The sequence below is a fragment of the Lycium barbarum genome, chromosome 8 (genome assembly GCF_019175385.1).
Source record: "Lycium barbarum isolate Lr01 chromosome 8, ASM1917538v2, whole genome shotgun sequence".
Lineage (NCBI taxonomy): Eukaryota > Viridiplantae > Streptophyta > Magnoliopsida > Solanales > Solanaceae > Lycium > Lycium barbarum.
The window spans coordinates 23,959,562-23,980,683 of NC_083344.1; the positions used below are offsets into that span (position 1 = coordinate 23,959,562).

At 42.1% G+C, this 21,122-nt stretch overlaps 1 long non-coding RNA gene across 1 annotated transcript; it reads left to right on the plus strand.

Moving 5' to 3' along the window:
- The first annotated feature begins 13,610 nt into the window (after window positions 1-13,610).
- Window positions 13,611-16,013, plus strand: LOC132605034 (uncharacterized). Its single transcript, XR_009568978.1, has 3 exons — window positions 13,611-13,685; window positions 14,574-14,639; window positions 15,572-16,013. It is a non-coding gene; the product is annotated as an uncharacterized LOC132605034 (long non-coding RNA).
- Window positions 16,014-21,122: the final 5,109 nt, after the last annotated feature.

A 21,122-nucleotide genomic window follows, 5' to 3' on the forward strand; every position in this document is an offset into this window, starting at 1 on the left:
CTTCATTCGGCAATCAACATTGGCATAACAACAAGCCAACCAATTCATGCCCATAATAACGTCAAAATCTACCATTTCTAGCTCATGCAAATCAATCATGGTACGACGATCACAAATCACAATCACACAATTCCTATATACTCGGCTAGCTATTACCGATTCACCCACGGGTGTAGACACCTCAAAAGGCTTGATAGACTCCGGCTCAATTATAAATCGACCCGCAATATATGGAGTAACATATGATAATGTGGAGCCCGGATCAATCAAAGCATATACATCATGAGAGAATACCGATAATATACCTGTGACCACATCAGGAGAAGACTCAAGATCTTGGCGTCCAGCCAAAGCATAAATACGGTGCTGAGGACCGTTAGTACTGGGAGCTCTGCCTCTACCTCTACCATGGCCGACTGGCGCATGTAAACCTGGCCCCGTAGGGCGTACAGATGCCGAAGATCAGGCTACCGACCCTGATGGCTGGGTCCTACCTCTACCATGCACTGAGGGGCAATCACGCATAATATGGCCCGGTCGACCACATGAATAGCAAACATCTGAACCCAATCGGCATTGACCCTAATGCGACTTCCCACACTGGGAACATCGTGGTATAGGTGGCCTTGACTGGCCTGAATCACCTCTGAACTGGGACCCCGAATAACTCTGACTCGGCCCGGGATGAGTAGATCTATAGAGGCTCTGGCCTGAAAACCGTGGAGGTGCACTGGTCATAGAATAGCCCGAATGTCTAGGGAACTGTTGCCTGTTTCCGCCTCTGGACTCACTTATTGGGCCCGAAGATCTGGCCCTCTTGCTATGTCCCCTATCCGGTTCACGTTCACTTCTCCGCTGCTATAGGTTTTCCTCTAAGTTCTGAGCATGTGTCTGAATGCTTGCAATATCCATACCGTCCTGAAGGGACGCTGTCAAGCATTTGTCCATCAGATAGGGCCCTAGGCCCTTTACAAATTGGTGTACCCGGTCACCCATATCTGCTACCATGGCCGAAGCATACCTGGCCAAGGAGTTAAAGCGGAGGCTATACTCTAGGGCACTCATACTACCTTGCCTCAAATTTAAGAATTTATCGGCCCTCGCTCGCCGAACTTCTGGAGGCATATAGTGACGGAGAAAAGCATCAACAAATTCTTGCCATACCGGGGGAGGTGCATTGGCTCCCCGCGAAGCCATCCACACCGTATACCACTGGATCGAGACATCTCTCAATCTATATGACGCTATCTCTACCGACTCGGTGTCTGAAGCATGTATCAACCGGAGCGTCCTTAGCATACCATTAATAAAGTCCAGGGGATCCTCCTCCGATTTTGACCCAAAGAATTCCGGAGGGTTCAAAGTAATGAAATCACGGGCTCTTGCACTAACAGCCCTATCACCATACCCTGAACTGTGCCTCTGAGCCTGGGCCGCAACCAATTGAGTCAATAAAGTAATGGCCTCTTTTACATCATGGCCCGAAGCATTTGGTGGAGGAGCTGGAGCAGGGGCTGAGGCTCTCACATGCTCCTCGGTAATAGGCACTGTCTCGGAGGACTGAGATTGAGCCGCACTCTGGGACTCATCTTCCTCTACTACCGGTGGCGGTGCTCTTTCAGCCCGCTTTTCTGCCACCGTCTTGCCCTTTTGGGCTGCTGTAGCCTTTTTATTTTTAGGCATCTCTGAAATACACAACACACGATTTAGGAACAAGAATTTCTTACATCATAGCTCTATCGCACGATTCTTATGAAGAAAGAAGGTCATATATTCCTAAAATGTCCGCAGCTTCTTGTTTATAAGTGTGGCGCGCAACACACCCATAACCAAGACTCTACTAGACACGGCTCGTAGACACATCCTAGGACTGAACTGCTCTGATACCACTTTTGTCACGACCCGGGTAGGGGGCCGCGACGAGCACCCGGTGCTACCCCACCCGGGCACCCCCTTATCGTACATAACATAACATCTAGGTGAACCATAAGTCAATTCGTGCTTTTCTTATCGTTAATCATATTGATCACATTAGACGACCATCATCATTCAACATATCAAAGGCATCTATGCCACATCATAAGTACAAGGCCGACGAGGCCAACAAAAGATATACAAAACATGGGCCGACATGGCCGAACATCTCTACCCACATACACATGACTACGAGCCTCTAAAAGTATGACATATCACATTAGCGGGACAGGACCCCGCTATGCCCATAATTATATACACAAAAGAATGAGTACCCAAAAGTTGCGGCTCCGAAAGAAATGGAGCTCTGCTATGCAATCTTTGGATAAGGAGCTATGGATCAAGTCTGTCTCCCTGTGCACCTGCGGGCATGACGCAGCGTCCACAAACAAAAGGACGTCAGTACGAAGAATATACTGAGTATGTAAAGCATGATTAACATCAATATAGAAGCATCATAGACAATATATGAAGTGGCACAGGAGGGAAGACAATAATATCATCATCATGGCACTTACCTACCTTTCATAGGAACTTTCCAATTCTCATGCGTATTTCATAATAGTGCTCGTATTCGTATACATGCCCCTATTCGCATTCATACACATAGTCTTTTCACATTCATATTCATATTATATACATAGCCATACACTTATATACATACATAGCGTGCCCGACCATAAGGTTCAGTGTTTCATACGTACTTAGCCAACCAAGGCTCAATGTTATTTCTACCTGGCCGTACCAAGGCTTCAGGGTTATCCGTACCATCTGCAGAGGTGTGCGCGCATTACGTAATCGTATACATACTTTATACATAATCATATACATATATCCTACCTGGCGTTATAAGCTCGGGGTATCATTACAGCCCTTCATAGGCACGTATAAGTATAATAGCCCGTAGGCACCTTTGGCATTATTATTATTATTATTATTATCATCGTCATTATTGCTAAATCCATATTTTAGGATTACTCGTCATATGAGGGCGTAGTACAATCGTAGTACATGTTAAGGACCGTGAGCTTATGAGCTCGGAGTGTCAATCACTTGAATACAACATACCCATATAGAGGAATTAGAAAATTGGCCAAGAACCATGCCTTATGAAAGAAGGGTTAGCCTTACATACCTTTTCGTCGGACTATTCTACACTTGCACGTTTCCTTCCAATGCTAGCGTTTATACCTTCATTAATATCATAACAATGGCCATTAGTTATTCACATCATCCACATTATCTAGATTTCTCAATTTGCTTCTAATTCTCCCACATTCATGGTCATAACATCCAACTTCGTCCATTCGTCTAAAGTGTCTAGTTCATGATCTTAGTACCATTTATAATGCATTCCTATCACAACACAACCACATTCATGATTCAATTCCGACTATTCCACAAAGTGTCACTATTCATCATTCATGACCTACTTGACCATATTTTCTACAATCCATGTATTCCAACTCTTCAATACCTTAAACATCATGTAAAAATCATGAATCTTACCTTAGAAGTTGTAGGAACAAGCTTTGGTTAATAATACTCCACTTTGAGAAAAACCCTAGTTTTTCTCCATTTGCATTTGTTGACTTGAATGGTATTTAATGGCTTGCTTACACTTGATTCACTTGTTTATGTTGTTGGGGACTTATAATCCTTGAAAACTTATGAAATAAATGTAGAGAGATGATTCTAGAGAGAAGTGGTGTAATGTGGAAATGAAATAAAACAAGTCTTGATCCTCATATTTAATGAATTGACAAATCTGTGCTGGGTGAACAGTGGTCGTCCATGGAGGTTTACGGTCCTCCGTATTTCAGTTTACGGACCGTCCCTCGTGGTCGTCTTTAAGCTTAAGCAGAACCAGAAACTTAAGGCTGCATGCATGGTGATTTATGACCATGGTTTACGGGCCGTAAATCACTTTACGGTCCGTAAACCTGGTCGTATTTTACCATTTCTCGGCTGGGCAGAAAGCTGAAGTTTTTGCATGGCAGTTTATGACTGCCAGTTTACGGACCGTATTGCACTTTACGGTCCGTATTTTGCAATATACGACCACTGGGCAGTTGCAATTCTGCAACTTCCCATATTTCTTAGACTTCTCATTTTAATCACCCCCGTCCATGCACATGCATTGCTCACCTTGTATCTCATCTTAACTTATCCAACTTCCTCATCTCACATCGGATACTTTTGAAATCTCGCCTAAGGTCATCAAACTTCGTTTCTTGCTTATGGACATCATGCACTCATATTCATCACTAGTTCATTCTCTTGCGCACCAACGGAATATTTTCCGAGGTGTAACAAGGAGTTACAGTTCAGGATACAAAGACTTCCTCCTTAGTAGCTGAGGTTAAGGAACACGAGTATGAGGATCATTCTTTGATTCGGTACAGGGAGACAACCCCACAGAAAAAGAATTCACGCTTTGAGATTTTCGGAGACGGAGGTCTAAGGTATCGAGGAAGATTGTGTGTTCCGGATGTTGCAGGGTTACGTAAGCAGATTTTGACAAAAGCTCATTATTCCCACTACTCTGTTCATCCAAGGTCAAAGAAGATGTACCATGATATCAGAGAGATTTATTGGTGGAATGGTATGAAGAAGGATATGGTGGAATTCGTGGCCCAATGCCCTAATTGTCAACAGGTAAAGGTTGAGCATCAGAAGCCTGGTGGATTATTGCAGGATATAGAAATTCCAACTTGGAAATAGGAGGTGATTAATATGAATTTCATTACAGGCTTGCCTCGTTCCCATCGCAGGTTTAATTCGATATGGGTGATTGTTGATAGACTTACAAAGTCAGCATATTTTCTACTTGTCGGGACTAATTATTTCGTTGAATATTATGCGAAGTTATATATTAAGGAGATAGTACGACTTCACGGTGTTCCAGTATCTCTTATTTCAGGTAGAGGTGCACAGTTTATAGCTAACTTCGGGAGATCCTTCCAGAAGGGTTTGGGGACATAGGTGAACCTCAGTACAACATTTCATCCCCAGACAGATGTAACATCCCGTTTAGTCATTACCGTAAAATTTTGAAATACTCGTAACCTTGATATCCTGGACCTTTTCAGTTAACTAAGTATTTCTGACGGACATCTAGCCTAGCGGGACCCGTTGTACGAAAGGAAATTAAAATATCAAAATTCGAGTCGGGGACCCAATCAGAACGCCCCAGCGCTGGGATGACCGCCACAGCGCTCACGCCCCAGTAACCCAAACCCGGCTGAAGCGTAGGTAGGGTGGTGGCATCAGACCGCTGAAGCAGTTGGTCGACCGCTATAGTGGTGACGCGCAGTAAATTTCCCTATTTAAGATTTCATTTCCGGAATTGACCCTATTTTTCTAAAAACCCTAAAGTCCAGCCGCCCCTCAAGTATTTTTAGAGCTCAAATTCAGATTTCCTTGGAAATGGAAATCCTCCTAACCTCTTCTAATCCCTCCTTCTCATAGTAAATTGTTCCTAAGGTCTTCACCTAGAGAGCTAACAAAATGAGTATTACCAATTCCTAGATTTAGGGGGATGATTGGTTAGCTTGTTCTTCACATGGATTCCATTGATTTAATATCTCATGTTCTCCACCCTAGAATGGTTACTAACTTAGAGTTCCATCTTCTTCCTAAATAGTAACTGGGTTTCTTCCATAAATCTTGAAATAGCCTTCTTTGGAATAGAGTTAAAAATGGTGACTTTACTTAGATAGTAGCTTAAGTGGTTGACTTTAATCACGAGTAGAGGTTAATAAATCTCTTAACTTTATGATGATGGAAAGAGAGTTCATTTAGTGTTAAAGGTCTAGCAAATCTAAAAGGAGTCTAAATCTCCAAACTCCTTGTATCAATACGAACCTCTTATAAGTGCACTAATGGTGATTCCTATTTTTGGGTCTCGTGATGGTTTCAAGTTCCTTCGTACTGATTACGACGTGATGAACGAATCTAAGATCTAAGGATGTTCGTGGCACCCGCTCGGCCTCGAGGTAGGTTATGGTTTCCTTTTGGTAGACTTTGGTTAGATTTACATATTCATGTTAAGAAACGAAGAATGCATATATAGGAATTAGAGGTTTGTGATGAATTCTTAGGATGGTAATGTGATGTATGTGTTCGGGCTTGTGGGCTGTAAATTCCCTAGGATGCTTGTATTAGTTTCCCTTGAATATCGGTGGATTTATGTGACTTGGAAGTAGTTGCTGGTAATTACTATTCTATGTTCCTTGGTGAGCAACTTCCTTAAGATGCGCCTAATTGGTTCTATGTTAAGAATAGTGAAGCTTCATTGGAATTGAAATAGATACAATGTACCAACGAATTGTGAATTGATTCTAGACTGGGTATTAGTGAAGTCTTATAAGCAGAAGGTGAATCTATCATTAATAGGCAGTAAAGAAGTGAGGTATTATTGTTATGTGACTTGTCCGGGTTTATTATCAGAGACTATTGTTATATCTTATCATGATATTGTAGTAACTTACTTGTTGATGTTTGATACGAGGATAGTGCTCTATGTGGCTTGTGTAGTCTTCCATGATATTGTTGGCGTACCCGTGTTTTGTACTTGTGATGTTGATTTGATTATTGATGTTGACACATACATTGCACGCATTCTCATCCTTCATGACATACTGTTGATACATTGTTGATACTTGATGAACTGTGATGAGCTGGGCTCGGCTTGGATGAGAGTGACGTGAGAGTCTGATATTCGATGTTTGTCCCGGAATCGTGGATAGAGTGAGATGCATGGAATCCACATGTCCCCCGGGGTGGTGCTGTTGAAAATCCTCCGTGGGCAAAGATTTGGAGTCTCGTCTGTCTGTTGGGCAAAGATCCTGGACGAGTACCACTTATACTTCGCGAGTCACCCTGGGTTGTGCTACCGAGACATTGACACTTCCATCAGGAATACATGTGTACACAACATTGCATTGAATTTAAATTCATACACCATTGCATTGCATTGCAATGCATTGCATTCTGGTTTATATTGTGATGATCTGGTAATTACTTATGTTGTTGGTTCCGGATTTGATATATTGAGACTTGACATGATTGGGCTTAGTCGCTAAACCATAAGCCATGATCTTGAATTATCTTTGTTGACTGTTTGTGGTTCCAGTTGTATGTGTTGGTTTCCTAAAATTAGGTGAATAAGGATTATCATAATGACGAGTTGACTTCTATACTAATTCACAAATAGCGTAATGATAATTGACTAGTGTGAAACTGGTGTGGAATTGATTGGTGGTTATTAGAGAAGAGTTAAATGATTTAAGATTCTTTATGTTATGACGAGCGGTAGATAATGTACGTTGTTGATCTAGTTTACTTATCATGCCTATTTGTGAATTCTTTTATGGATATGTGCCTCTAACCATTGTCGGCCTATGATTCTTACTCAGTATGTGTTGATTGTACTGATACTACTCTTGCTACATCCCTTTTGAGGTGTAGAGTGTTTCAGGTGATTGATTGCTGGCATGTTCAGAAGATGCACCGTGCCTATCTTGAAGGCCTTCACCCACTTCATTTCGGGATAGAGGTAAGGTCTTAGAGTTATTATTGTATTTTGATTTACATTAGTCGCTCTTGTACTAGTCTGGACCAGGTCGTGGGAATGAAAATGAGTCATTGTAATTATTTAGATGTTGTAATTACTTCCGCAAATTGGGTTAATATGATTATTTGATTTCCACTGTTAATTATTTATATATTGGATTAAAGATGAATTTGTTCTTTACTTGGGTAGTGTGTTATTTTGATTGAGGGTTCGCCTACCGAGGTAGGAAGGGTAGGTACCCGCGCAATTCTAAATTGGGTCTTAACAAGTTTGGCAGGTTGAGTGTACTATTTAGATGCTCGAGGATATGCTACGAGCATGTTTGATAGACTTCGAAGGTAGCTAGGATGATCATTTTCCACTTATTTAGTTTCCATATAATAATAGCTACCATTCCAGTATCCAGATGGCTATATGGACAAAAGTGTAGATCTCCTATCGGATGGTTCGAGGTCAAGTGTAGATCTCCTATCGGATGGTTCGAGGTCGAAGAACCAAAGTTGATAGGGCCTGACTTGGTTCAGCAGGTGGTGGAGAAGGTTAAGCTCATTCAGGAGAGATTGCTAGAAGCTCAGAGTCGCCAGAAGTCTTATGCAGCTAACAGATGACGAGACTTAGAGTTCCAGGTAGATGACTGGGTGTTTTTGAAGGTGTCACCTATGAAAGGTGTTATGAGATTGGGTAAGAAAGGAAAGCTTAGCCCTAGATACATTGTCCCTAATAGGATTATACATAGAGTTGGTCAAGTATCCTATAAGTTAGATCTACCTGTAGATTTGGAGTCTGTATATCCCGTCTTCCACATATCCATGCTCCGTAAGTGCATCGAGGATCCTTCTAGAGGTGTGCCCGTGGATGATGTTTAGGTTACATAGCAGTTATCATATGAGGAAGTCCCTGTTGCTATCCTAGATCGCCAGTTTCGTAGGTTGCGAACTAAAGATGTAGCTTCCATAAAAGTACTTTGGAGGAATAAGAATGTAGAAGAGATGACTTGGGAAGCCGAAGAAGATATGAAGTCTAGGCATCCTCATTTAATTTGGGCCCAAAGCAGATGCAGACTACGACACTATTGTCTTCAGGTATATATTATTTGTCAGTTACTCTTGTTGGTCATGTGGGACCATTGTTGTTATTGATTATTGTAGCCCTGTGTGGCATTAGACTATGTTGTTGGGATGTGTAGCTAGCTAGTAGTAGTATGATTATAGGGGAGACTGCCAAAATTCCGTAAACTTCTAAACGTACTAACATTCGAGGACAAATATTTCTGGGGGGGGGGGGGGGGAGGATGTTACACTCTATACTTTTATACGTTAAGTTTCTTCATGAGTTGATTGCTATAGATTCAGGAAGCGGAATTATCTTCAAGGCTATAAAGGATTAGACGTGTTCATCTTAAGTATATGAAAGCTTAAGTTCATGTTTGGCATGTGTTGGAAGGATTAGAGGATGAGCGAATTAAAGAGAATACGTTTCATTGGAATTTGATTTTTGGGAAGAGAAATACGAACCGTATATTAAGAAATATGGATCGTACTTCGAAATACGGTCCGTACTTCTCTTGGTAGAGAGGTCAAAATTGCTGATGGGAAATACGGACCGTATATATATAAAAATATATATGGCTAGTATCTTGGACTGTGTATATATATATATATATGGCCAGTATTTTCTGGCCGTATTTAAGTTGGTTCCAGTTTTTTTTATTTTTTATTTCGAATACTTATCATTTTATCTCATTTTCTCTACTTCCCTTGACCTCTAACCTTCTAGAAAATCCCTTTCCACATATCTGATCAATTCCTAAGAAAAACCAAGGATCAAAAGAGAAGATCAAGTACTAAAGGTTTCCAAAGTATGATTGAAGCTTTTTTCTCCTTCTTGTAGAATCTTTGGACGATACTTCAAGGTGACGTAACCTTGGAATTGGAGTTCTCTTGAGTTCTTAAGGCAAGATTCCATCTTATTTCCATGTTTATGAATTGATATGATCGTTATGTTAGGTTTGGATGGAAAGAAGTTTGAGGGAAGGTTCAAATACGAACTTGTGTTTATGTTGAGATGTAATCTAACTTGAGTCATGTTGTTGATGTGTGTTTTGAGCTGAAAAACTATTGTAAGGATAGAAGTTGGTGTTGGGATTGTATTGAGGATGTTATACTTGGTATAATTGGGAGAATAAAGTGTATAAGTGTCGTATACAAAGCGTATATTGGGCAGCTTTGATGTAAATCTTGGGGTGAGTAATGATGTGAAATTAAAGAGACTTATACGAGGTTATTGTTGTGTTGTTGGTTGTTAGGTGTGTGGTAGTGACTAAGCAGATGGAAATACTAGCCCGACAGATTCATTGTGGGATTTTGTTGACGAATTGAGGTATGTTAAGGCTAACTTTCTTTCTTTTGGCATGATCCTCATGAACGAAACGTAAATGTAACGCTACTCATAATGACTCCTTTCTTACAACCTAGATGTTGTTATATCTCGTATTTTTGTACATTGGGCTAGTCGCGATAAGTTAAGGACAAGACGATTTTGGGATATGAAGTAGAGACTTGTAACCTCCGATTTTGTTTTAATGCACAAGTTGCTTATAAATTTTATTTGGTATAGAAATATTAATGGATATTAGGGATTAATTAACCATGATTAGATTATTAAGTGGGATTAAAAACTTAATTACTTCACTAATTGGCCATTAGTGGCCGTGTGGGCCCCACCCATGGCATGGCCAAATTTGATTGGCTCAAGCCATGAGTGGGACATGTGTCCAGCACTTAGGCATCATATAAATATCAAATTGATGACTAAGGGAGCCATTTATCATTTTCAACCAAAATAGAAAAACCTAGAGATAGAAAGAGAGGCTCTCGGCCATGGATGAGCTTGGTAAGCTCACAAGTTCTTGATCCAAAATAATTTTCCAAGGTGTTCTAGCTAAATTGGAAGGGAAATTATGACGTGAAAGTGTTCATTAAGGCAACAAGAACAAGTATTATTTCAATTCACAAATCCTAGCCAAGTTGAGAAGTCAAGTGTTAAGGTAAGGTTAATCTTCTTTTACATGAATTAAGGGTGGTTTGAACGTGTTGTAGTTTGTAGAAATGGATGAAATTCATGGAATTATGTGTGTTGGTATTGAGGCCGTGTAGGGGCTGTTTTGTGTAGGAAATGGTGAACAAATTTTACTAAGTATTTGGTTGTTGTTATTATGAATTTTATGATGAGAATAAAGGTATTTAGTGGTTCAAGTTGGAGTTGTAATTGTTTGTGGGTTGTTGTAGAAGTTAATATGGTGTTAATATAGTTTCTTGTGTTTATGTCAATAATGTTGTTAACGTGTGGTTGTTGGTATAGTTCATGAATTTGAATGAACAAAATGTGTTGTTGTTGTTCTTGCTAAGCTTGGAAGATCAATGGTAATTAAGATTATATGTTGTATTGTGTGTTGGTTGGGCTGTTTTGGAATGTTGTACGGACTGTCCGGAGCATTCTCGAGTCTTGTTTGAATAGTCTCGGGTTGGTACTTGAACGTATGATTGTTGATGTTGGCTTGGTTGTATGTGGCTGGTTTGAATATAAGGGAAACGTCATCTAATTATCTAGAAAGGAGTTACTAATATTAGAATACGTTTTGAATCTCCCCGTAGCTTAACCGTAGTTCTTGACGTCTTAATATAGGTTGAAATACTATTGGGAAGCGTATACGTGCTGTGTTGCGAGTAAACGCTAAAGGTATGTAAAGCTGTCCCATCTTTCTTTTGGCATGTCCTAGATGTAAGTAATGTACGATATGAGCTTTGGGGTAATTCTATTCACAAGTTCCGAGCATGATTTATGATTCTTATTCACTTCTTGATGTTAGAACTCTCAGGATAGTCGAGCTATTGCCCTTGAGTCTTTTATATGATTGGCTAGTAAATGATGTATAAAAGTCCCTATTCTTAAAGGATTCTATAATGAATAATGTCCTTAACTTTCATAAGCTGTCTCGTATTGATTTGATACATGTCTATGATCCCTGAGACTTTCCTTGATATAGTTCTTAATGACATTTAGAGAGAACTTAATATGGCTATTATCCTGATACTCGAGAGCTGATTAGTCTACTTATCTATTGAGTCTCAAAAGATGATTTATGTGCATATGGTTACTTACTACTCTGCTCGTGCATACTGTTGTTACATCTTTCACCGAGTCCCGGGCCGGGTATGTTATCGTGCACAGTGTCACTGCATTATTCACCGAGTCCCTTACTAAAGGGCCGGGTACGATATATGATGATATGATGATATGATATATGATTATGGCACCGAGTCCCATGATGGGTCGGGTACGGTATACGTGTACACGACTTTATTCACCGAGTCCCTTACTAGGGGGCCGGGTACGGTATATGTATATGATGATATGACTATGACACCGAGTCCCATAATGGGCCGGGTACGGTATATGATCATGATATGCATGATTTTGTTTCATAAGGCACAGGTACAGTGACTTCTTGATTATTATACTTATCTCCTGGAATCTCTACTTCAGTTATGATCTTTCTTATGGTATTTCATGCTTTATATACTCAGTACATATCTCGTACTGACCCTCTTTCTTAGGGGGGATGCGTTTCATGCCCGCAGGTACAGACGCTCGTTTTGGTGATCCGCCAGCTTAGGATATCTATTCAGCTATCTTGGAGTGCTCCCTTGTCCCGGAGCCTAGCTTTTGGTACAAATCCTTTTGTTGCATATATGCGTTTATCCAGGGGTACGGCGGGGCCCTGTCCCGTCATATGATACTGTTGTTACTCTTAGAGGTCTGTAGACATATATGTGGGTTGTATATCGATGTTGTTCAGTTGGGTCTGCATGACTTATGCTTTGGAACGTTCCCATTCGTAGTGGCAGCCTTGTCGGCTTGCGTATATATATATATGTTATGTGTTATGACAGCCTTGTCGGCTTGTGTATGGCTGGGACGTTCCCCTATATTATGATGGCCTTGCCGACTTATGTACGATGTTATCTGTTGATAGTTGTAACTCCTCAGGAGACAGGTTGTGGTGATATATGTATATATGTGACAGTCTTGAGACGACGTCTTGTTTTTTTTATATAAGTTCCTTATCATGCTAGTTATGAGCTGATTATAGCTAACAGGTGTGTATACGAGTGTCCAGCTCGGGCACTAGTCACGACCTACGGGGTTGGGTCGTGACAGATGTCCTATGTTGATTCATGTTACAATGATATTGTTCATAGTAAGTCCTCCAGATTCAGTATGTTTCATAGAGTCACATGATGATGAAAATGCTATTTCATAATGATGACTGGATGTATAATGACCTTAAGTCACTCTGACAGATTCAGGATGCACTCTTATCATATTCATGCATTGCATTAAACACACACACACACACATACACACACACACATACTATGTATATACAGACACACACACACAGATACTATGAACCCACAGACGTTATATACGATGTCACCACCCGACTAGGGGGCCGCGACGAGCACCCGGTGCTACTGTTACGTCCCGTATTTTTATACATTGGAACAACCCGGATGAACTATGATAATTTAAGGCCAAGATTATTCCGGGATTTGAAGTCAGGACTTTTGACCATTTGATTTTATTTGAGATATAAGTTATATATGAAATTGATGGCATTGAACACCTAGGAAAAATTGGGACCACAATTTATAAAATCGGAATAAAAATATGGTGCAAAAATGCCTTGCGGGCCGTGTAAGTTGAAATGGTCCCACACCTTGTGTGGCCAATTTTAATTGGTCCAACACATTGTGTGGGCCAAAGACAACTAAGAAATATTTGTGGACTTAAAAAGATGACTTTAAGTCATCTTTCCCTCATTTACACTTCAACACCTAGAACAAAAAAAAGAAGACAAAAACTTGAGAGCCCCATTTTCTTTCTCCACTGTTTCGGCCAGCCAAGGAGGAAACCAACCCCCATTTTTAGCTTCCCAAAAATTATTTCCTTGGTGTTAACCCACTAATCTAAGGACCCTAAGTAGAGTAGAAGGATCGTTGGAGCGATCAACCTATTAATGTTTCATCTTTTGGAAAACCCTAGCCTATTGGAAGTTGAAGAGAAAAAGGTAAGATTTGATCTTGTTTTTGTGTTATGAAGGTTATATTCATGTTGTAGTATGTTAATATGGTTGAAAATTATGAAATAAAGTATGGTGAAGTTGAGGCCATATGTATGAGGGTTGGGCGTGTGATGGGTGTGTGTGTTGTGTGATATTGAAACTATGAATTAATGCCTAATTAGTATATTATGACCATTGTAAGGTGAAGAACTTTTGAGAATCATCCATGTGGGTATGTTAGTGTGCTAGCCGAAAATGGGTCACCTTATGTGCCAAGAATAGAATTATTATCGCTTATTGTTTAGCCGTCGTCGCCATGAATTCTATGTTGGAAATGAAAGTTTATTGACTCAAATTGATGTTGTAAATATTGCGGACTGATTTGGAGGTTGTTGTACATTTAATGTAAATTATGTATTGATGAAAATAGCGTTGTTAGAATGTAAAAATTGTAGACACAAACCATGATTTGGAAATGAAGAAAAGTTAGAGGGGCTGTCTCGGTTAGGGGCTGTTTCGGGTAGCTTAGGAAAATTTATGGATTGTTGGAAAAGCTGTATAAATTGCTTAGAATGTCTTGAAATGTTTTTGGTATGGGTTCGGGTTAGTATGTGAGCATATAAGCGTCGATTTTGGGCTTGAAGGTAAGTCGTCGAATTGAAGTTATGAAAGTCGATAAATGATGGCAAGAGAGCTATTATTGTTGAATTACCTTTCGGATTAATTATTAATGTTGTTGTGGTTGTTGTTGATTGATATGGCCGAGTTAAATTCTCGGGGTAGCCTATTTACAGGGGAAATGCTGCCCAAATTTCAGTAGAATTAAGGGCGAAATTGGAATTTAATGCCCAAAAGTCTTTAGCTAATGATTGGCATTTTATGGCTTATTTTTAGATCGTGGGCAGCCCGAATCATAGTTTGGACTTAGCTCGAGTTGGATCATATTGGAGAGCGTTCGAGGTATGTAAGGCAACTTCCTTTCTTTTTGACATGTCTTAGTTTTTATAGGCTAAATTAGAGCCTTAAGGAAACTTCCAAATCCGAAACCCGAGCATGTTATGATCCGTATATGTTCTTTGGCACTCTTATGTATGATTTGATTAAATATGAACCTTTATGTATTTGAAAAATCGCTTTTCGAACTTTGCGCAAAAAGGTTTCACTTTAAGGAACTTCGAAATATCCGAATGCCATGTCTTTCACATAAATGCTCGGATTGCTCCAATATATTTTTATAAAATTTTGCATTACGTATAACGAGTATGTTTTTCATAAGCGGGCCCGACTTGGGTAAATACCCACCCGTGGGTCCCGCGACTTCCTTTTATGAAATTCGGGAGATTTTGAAAGAATTTGTTAAGACTACTATTCGATTTTCAAATATGATCGTTTTGCTTATGTTTGAATTTATGATATTGATTTTATGCATATGACTACTCACGACTCTATTCGTGCATTTTGTTATTCCCTTCGCCGAGTCCCGGGCCGGTTATGTTATCGTGCGCATTTTTATATACTCCGGAGTTATGCTGTGTTTATGGTTCACCGAGCTACTCGCAAAAGAGGGTCGGGTTCCATCTATATTTGGTGTTATGCTGTGTATGGCGTTATGTTGTGATGTGATATGTGACGGGGATACGGAGATTTGAAATCTTTCTGGTGTTATGCTGTGTTATGGCGCTATCGACAGGCGGGCGACCATATTCTTCCGTACCCTATGCGTGCTTTACATATTTGAAACTAAATAATTTGATAAGATTGAATTTGCACTTATGTTTGATACTCCCATTTCGTTATGTCTCAGATTTGCTTTCTGTACATTCTGCTTTGCATACTCAGTACATATTTCGTACTGACCCCCTTTATTCGGGGGCTGCGTTTCATGCCCGCAGGTACAGACGCACAGTTCGGTGATCCCCCAGTTTAGGATATCCCCTTCAGCTGTTTGGAGTGCTCTTCTCATTTCAGAGCATACACTTTTGGTATATACTTTTGTTCGTTATGTATGTATATATATTTGTTCCGGGTACGGCGGGGCCCTGTTCCGCCATATGATTCGTTTGGTCCGTTTAGAGGTCTGTAGACTTATTTGTGGGTGTGTGTGCCTACTACTGTACAGTTGTGTCCATATGATCTCTTTCGTTATGGCAGCCTTGTCGGCTCGCACATGTATATGTTGTTCTGTTGGCACTGTGTGGCCTTTGTTGGTATTTGCTGTGTACAGGGTTATTTTGGATAGTCCGAAAAACAAAGGAAACTCTGCCGAAATTTTCTTTGAAAATCTTGTAAATTTGAAACACCACCTTGTCGGCTTCTGTTATATACCTGGATGTGTTTGATATAATCTGAGGCAGCGTTTGATATTTGTATCGGTATAAGTCATCTGTTTGCCGCTCGGATTTGTGATTGTGTTCGGGTGCCCAATTCGGGCACTAGTCACGGCCCGCGGGGTTGGGTCGTGACAGAAGTGGTATCAGAGCGGTTTGTCCTCGGAATGTCTACAGACCGTGTCTAGTAGAGTCTTGTTTATCGGTGTGTTGTGCACCACATCTATAAACAGGAATCTACGGGACTTTTAGGGAGTCTCCTTTCTTTGAATCTTAGATCGTGCGATAGAGTTGTGCTATTAGGATGATTCTGTTCTGATCCGTTATTGTTTTTCTTTCAGTGATGCCTCCGAAAAAGGCGACGGTCGGCCAGAAGAAAAAGGGCGTGGTAGGAGAGACCAGCCGGGCTCGGAAGAGTACTCGGACCCTTGCTCAGATGATGCGTGATATTGCGCCCCGGCCAGCAGACTCTACTACGTCTTCATCATCAGAGGAGTCGGGAGCACCAGCCGCTGCCACTATGGATCAGGGGGCGGCTTCACTATCAGCTCCAGAGGCTCCAGCGCCCGAGCCTCCAGCTCCTTAGCCAGGGGCGGTGGATAGGACATTGAGGGAGGCTGTACAGCTATTGACTACTTTGGTAGCAGGGCAAGTTCGCAGACGCGGGCAGACAGATGATGATGATGATGACAGGCGTGACAGCCTGAGGGTTCGAGAGTTCCTATTATGTGGCCCTCCAGAGTTTTTCGGGTCTAAGCCCGACGAGGACCCTCATGACTTTATTCGGGGGATGCGGCGCTCACTAGATTTGGTCAGGGCTTCAGAGACTGAGTCTGTTGAGTTGGCTTCGCATAGGCTACGGGATGTTGCTGCTCATTGGTATGAGTCCTGGGAGCTATCCAGGGGTGAGGGTGCTCCCCCAGCTACTTGGGACGAGTTCGTGACTGCTTTCACTCGCCACTTTTTGCCCCCAGAGTTACGGCGGGCGCGGGTTGAACGATTTTTGCATCTGCAGCAGAGGGGTCGGAGCGTCCGTGAGTATAATATGGAGTTTGATTCTTTGGCCCGGTATGCACCTGTCATAGTAGCAGATATGGCCGATCGGATGCACAGATACGTGATGGGGTTAGACTGCTATTTGATTGATGGCTGTATGGCGGTGGCATTGCAGACAGACATGGATATTGCCCGACTACAGGCTTATGCCCTGGGTATGGAGGACCGACATAGAGCTGATTATTCCAGCAGAGATCGGGATAGGAGGCCGCCCAAGAGGGCCAGATCCGCAGGTTATTCTGGAGATTCTCGAGGCGGATAGCCTCAGCAGCAGCAGTCAGGCAGACATCCTCCTCCGTCAGGCCGAGGTACACAGCCAGCCGGTAGGAGATTTGACAGTGCAGGACAGTCTGGGGCCGGTCAGAGCTCCAGAGCATCAGGGTCACAAATAGCCAGCCCAGACCACCCAGGCCCCGTTGTTCCCATTGCGGGAAATCGCACCCGGGAGAGTGTTATCGACTTACTGAAGCCTGTTTTTCTTGCGGCCGTCAGGGCCATATTATGCGTGACTGTCCGATGGCGAGTGGTTCTGGCAGTACAATTCAGCCGACGGGATCAGCCGCAGGTTCATCTTCTACTCCCTCAGCTGTGCGCCCTGCGGGGCGAGGTATGCCGGTACAGGCAGGTCGCGGTCGAGGTCGTGGTAGTGCTTCAGGTTCTAGCGGTCCCTCGAACCGCATATATGCATTAGCCAGTCGCCAGGACCAGGAGGCTTCGCCGAATGTCATCACAGGTACATTACTGGTTTTCTCCAGATCTGTATATGCACTGATTGATCCTGGTTCTACTTTATCATATATTTCCCCGCTCGTTGCTAGTAAAATTGGGATAGTGTCTGAGCCTATAGAGCCATTTGAGGTAGCTACACCGGTTGGGGATTGTATTATATCGAGGCAGGTATATAAGGATTGTTCTGTGACTATATGTGATCGCTGCACTAAAGCTGATTTGATAGAATTAGATATGCTGGAATTCGATGTCATTATGGATATGGACTGGTTAGCTTCCTGTTATGCTAATGTTGACTGCCAGAAAAAGGCAGTTCGTTTTCAGTTTCCAGGGGAACCAGTTATAGAGTGGTTCCGGTCTACAGCATCGCCGAGGGGTAAGTTTATTTCGTACCTCAAGGCTAAGAAGATGATTCAGAAAGGTTATATCTATCATTTGGTTCGTGTGCACGATACTACAGCCGAGACACCTACTATTCAGTCTGTTCCGGTTGTTAGCGAGTTCCCAGATGTGTTTCCAGATGAGCTTCCGGGTCTTCCGCCTGAACGGGAGATAGACTTTGCTATTGATTTGTTGCCAGATATGCAGCCCATATCTATTCCTCCGTACAGGATGGCACCGACAGAATTAAAAGAATTGAAGGAACAGTTGAAAGATTTATTAGAAAAAGGTTTCATCAGACCCAGTACATCACCCTGGGGAGCGCCGGTATTATTTGTAAGAAATAAAGACGGGTCACTGCGGATGTGTATTGACTACAGGCAATTAAATAAGGTGACCATAAAGAATAAATATCCCCTCCCCCGGATTGATGATTTATTTGATCAGTTGCAGGGTGCCAAATATTTCTCGAAGATAGATCTGCGTTCGGGTTATCACCAGGTACGGGTACGAGAGTCTGATATTCCGAAGACTGCTTTCAGGACCCGGTACGGGCATTATGAATTCAGAGTTATGTCTTTCGGGCTGACTAATGCTCCAGCGGTATTCATGGATTTGATGAATCGGGTATTTCGACCTTTCCTTGATATGTTCGTGATTGTGTTTATCGATGATATATTGGTTTATTCACGATCAGCAGAGGAGCATTCTGATCATCTGAAAACAGTGCTTGGCACTCTTCGGCAGCAGCAATTATATGCTAAATTTTCGAAATGTGAATTCTGGTTAACTTCTGTGGCATTCTTGGGGCATATAGTCGGAGCAGAAGGTATCCAGGTGGATACGCAGAAAATTGAAGCTGTATAGAATTTCCCTGGCCTACTACACCTACAGAGGTACGTAGTTTTCTGGAGTTGGCCAGTTATTACAGAAGGTTTGTAGAGAATTTTTCTTCTATTGCGGCACCGCTGACAAAGTTAACTCAGAAGGCAGCGAAATTTCAGTGGACTGATGCCTGTGAGCGCGACTTTCAGATGTTGAAGCAAAAATTAATTACAGCTCCAGTTTTGGCTCTTCTAGAAAGACCAGACGGGTATGTGGTTTATTGTGATGCCTCTGGTACGGGTTTGGGTTGTGTGTTGATGCAGCACGGTCGAGTCATAGCCTATGCTTCCCGGCAGCTCAGACCGCACGAGAAGAATTATCCCACACATGATTTGGAGTTAGCCGCGGTTATTCATGCTTTGAAGATTTGGCTGCATTACTTATATGGGGTCCACGTTGATATTTATACGGACCATAAGAGCCTCCAATATATTTTCAGACAGAAAGAATTGAATTTGCGACAGAGGCGGTGGTTAGAGTTGCTGAAGGATTATGATGTTGATATTCTCTACCATCCAGGGAAAGCTAATGTTGTAGCAGATGCGCTTAGCCGCAAGTCCATGGGCAGTTTGATTGGTGTGCAGTCTGATAAGAAAGAAATGGTTTGTGATATTCATCAGTTAGCCAGCCTTGGAGTCCGTTTGGCAGATTCTGGAGATGCTGGAGTTTCTGTTCGAGAGGTGGCTGAATCATCCCTTATGAAAGAGGTTAAGCAGCGTCAGCTCGAAGATCCTGTTTTGGCACAGTACATAGATGTGGCCGTTAATAAAGAAAAGACTCAGTTTGAAATTTCGCCTGAAGGGGTATTATTATGTGAAGGCAGAGTATATGTACCTGACGTTGCAGGGCTGCGACGACAAATTATGGGTGAAGCACATAGTGCTCTATATTCTGTTCACCCAGGGTCGACGAAGATGTACCATGATCTCAGATGCCTATATTGGTGGGACGGCATGAAAAGAGATATAGCAGAGTTCGTTGCTCAGGGTCCAAATTGCCAGCAGGTTAAGATTGAGCACCAGAAGCCTGGTGGGCTATTGCAGGAGATGGAGCTACCGACGTGGAAGTGGGAGATCATTAACATGGACTTTATTACAGGTCTACCTCGCACTCCACGGAGGTACGACTCCATTTGGGTTATCGTTGATCGGCTGACAAAATCAGCTCACTTTCTTCCAGTCCGGACTACATACTCAGCTGAAGATTATGCTAGGCTATATATTAAGGAGATTGTGAGACTGCACGAAGTTCCTGTGTCTATTATTTCTGATAGAGGTGCCCAGTTTACAGCTAAGTTCTGGAGATCATTCCAGGAGGGATTGGGGACCCAGGTGAGTCTGAGTACAGCATTTCATCCCCAGTCCGATGGTCAAGCAGAGCGCACTATTCAGACATTGGAAGATATGTTGCGTGCCTGTGTTATTGATTTTAGGGGTAGCTGGGATGACCATTTGCCGCTTGTTGAATTTGCTTATAATAACAGCTACCACTCCAGTATTCAGATGGTACCATATGAGGCTTTGTATGGTAGGAAATGCAGATCTCCGATCGGTTGGTTCGATGTGGGTGAGATTCAGTTAATTGGTCCAGATGTGGTCCAGCAGGCAGTCGATAAAGTGAAACTGATTCGAGAGCGATTATTAGCGGCCCAGAATCGACAGAAATCTTATGCTGATAAACGACGTCGACCGTTAGAGTTCCAGATTGGCGATTGGGTTTTCCTGAAAGTGTCACCTATGAAAGGTGTTATGCGATTTGGCAAGAAAGGAAAGCTCAGTCTGAGATATATTGGGCCTTATCTGCTTATTCGTAAAATAGGAAAAGTGGCCTATGAATTAGATCTGCCAGCTGATTTGGGAGTGGTTCACCCGGTATTCCATATTTCTATGCTTCGTAAGTGTATTGGTGACCCTTCCAGAATCTTTCCTGCAGTTGATATGCAGGTCACAGAGGAGTTATCTTATGAAGAGCAGCCTATAGCCATATTGGATCGTCAGGTAAGAAAGTTGCGAAATAAAGATGTGGTTTCTATTAAAGTGCTGTGGCGGAATAATAACCGCGAGGA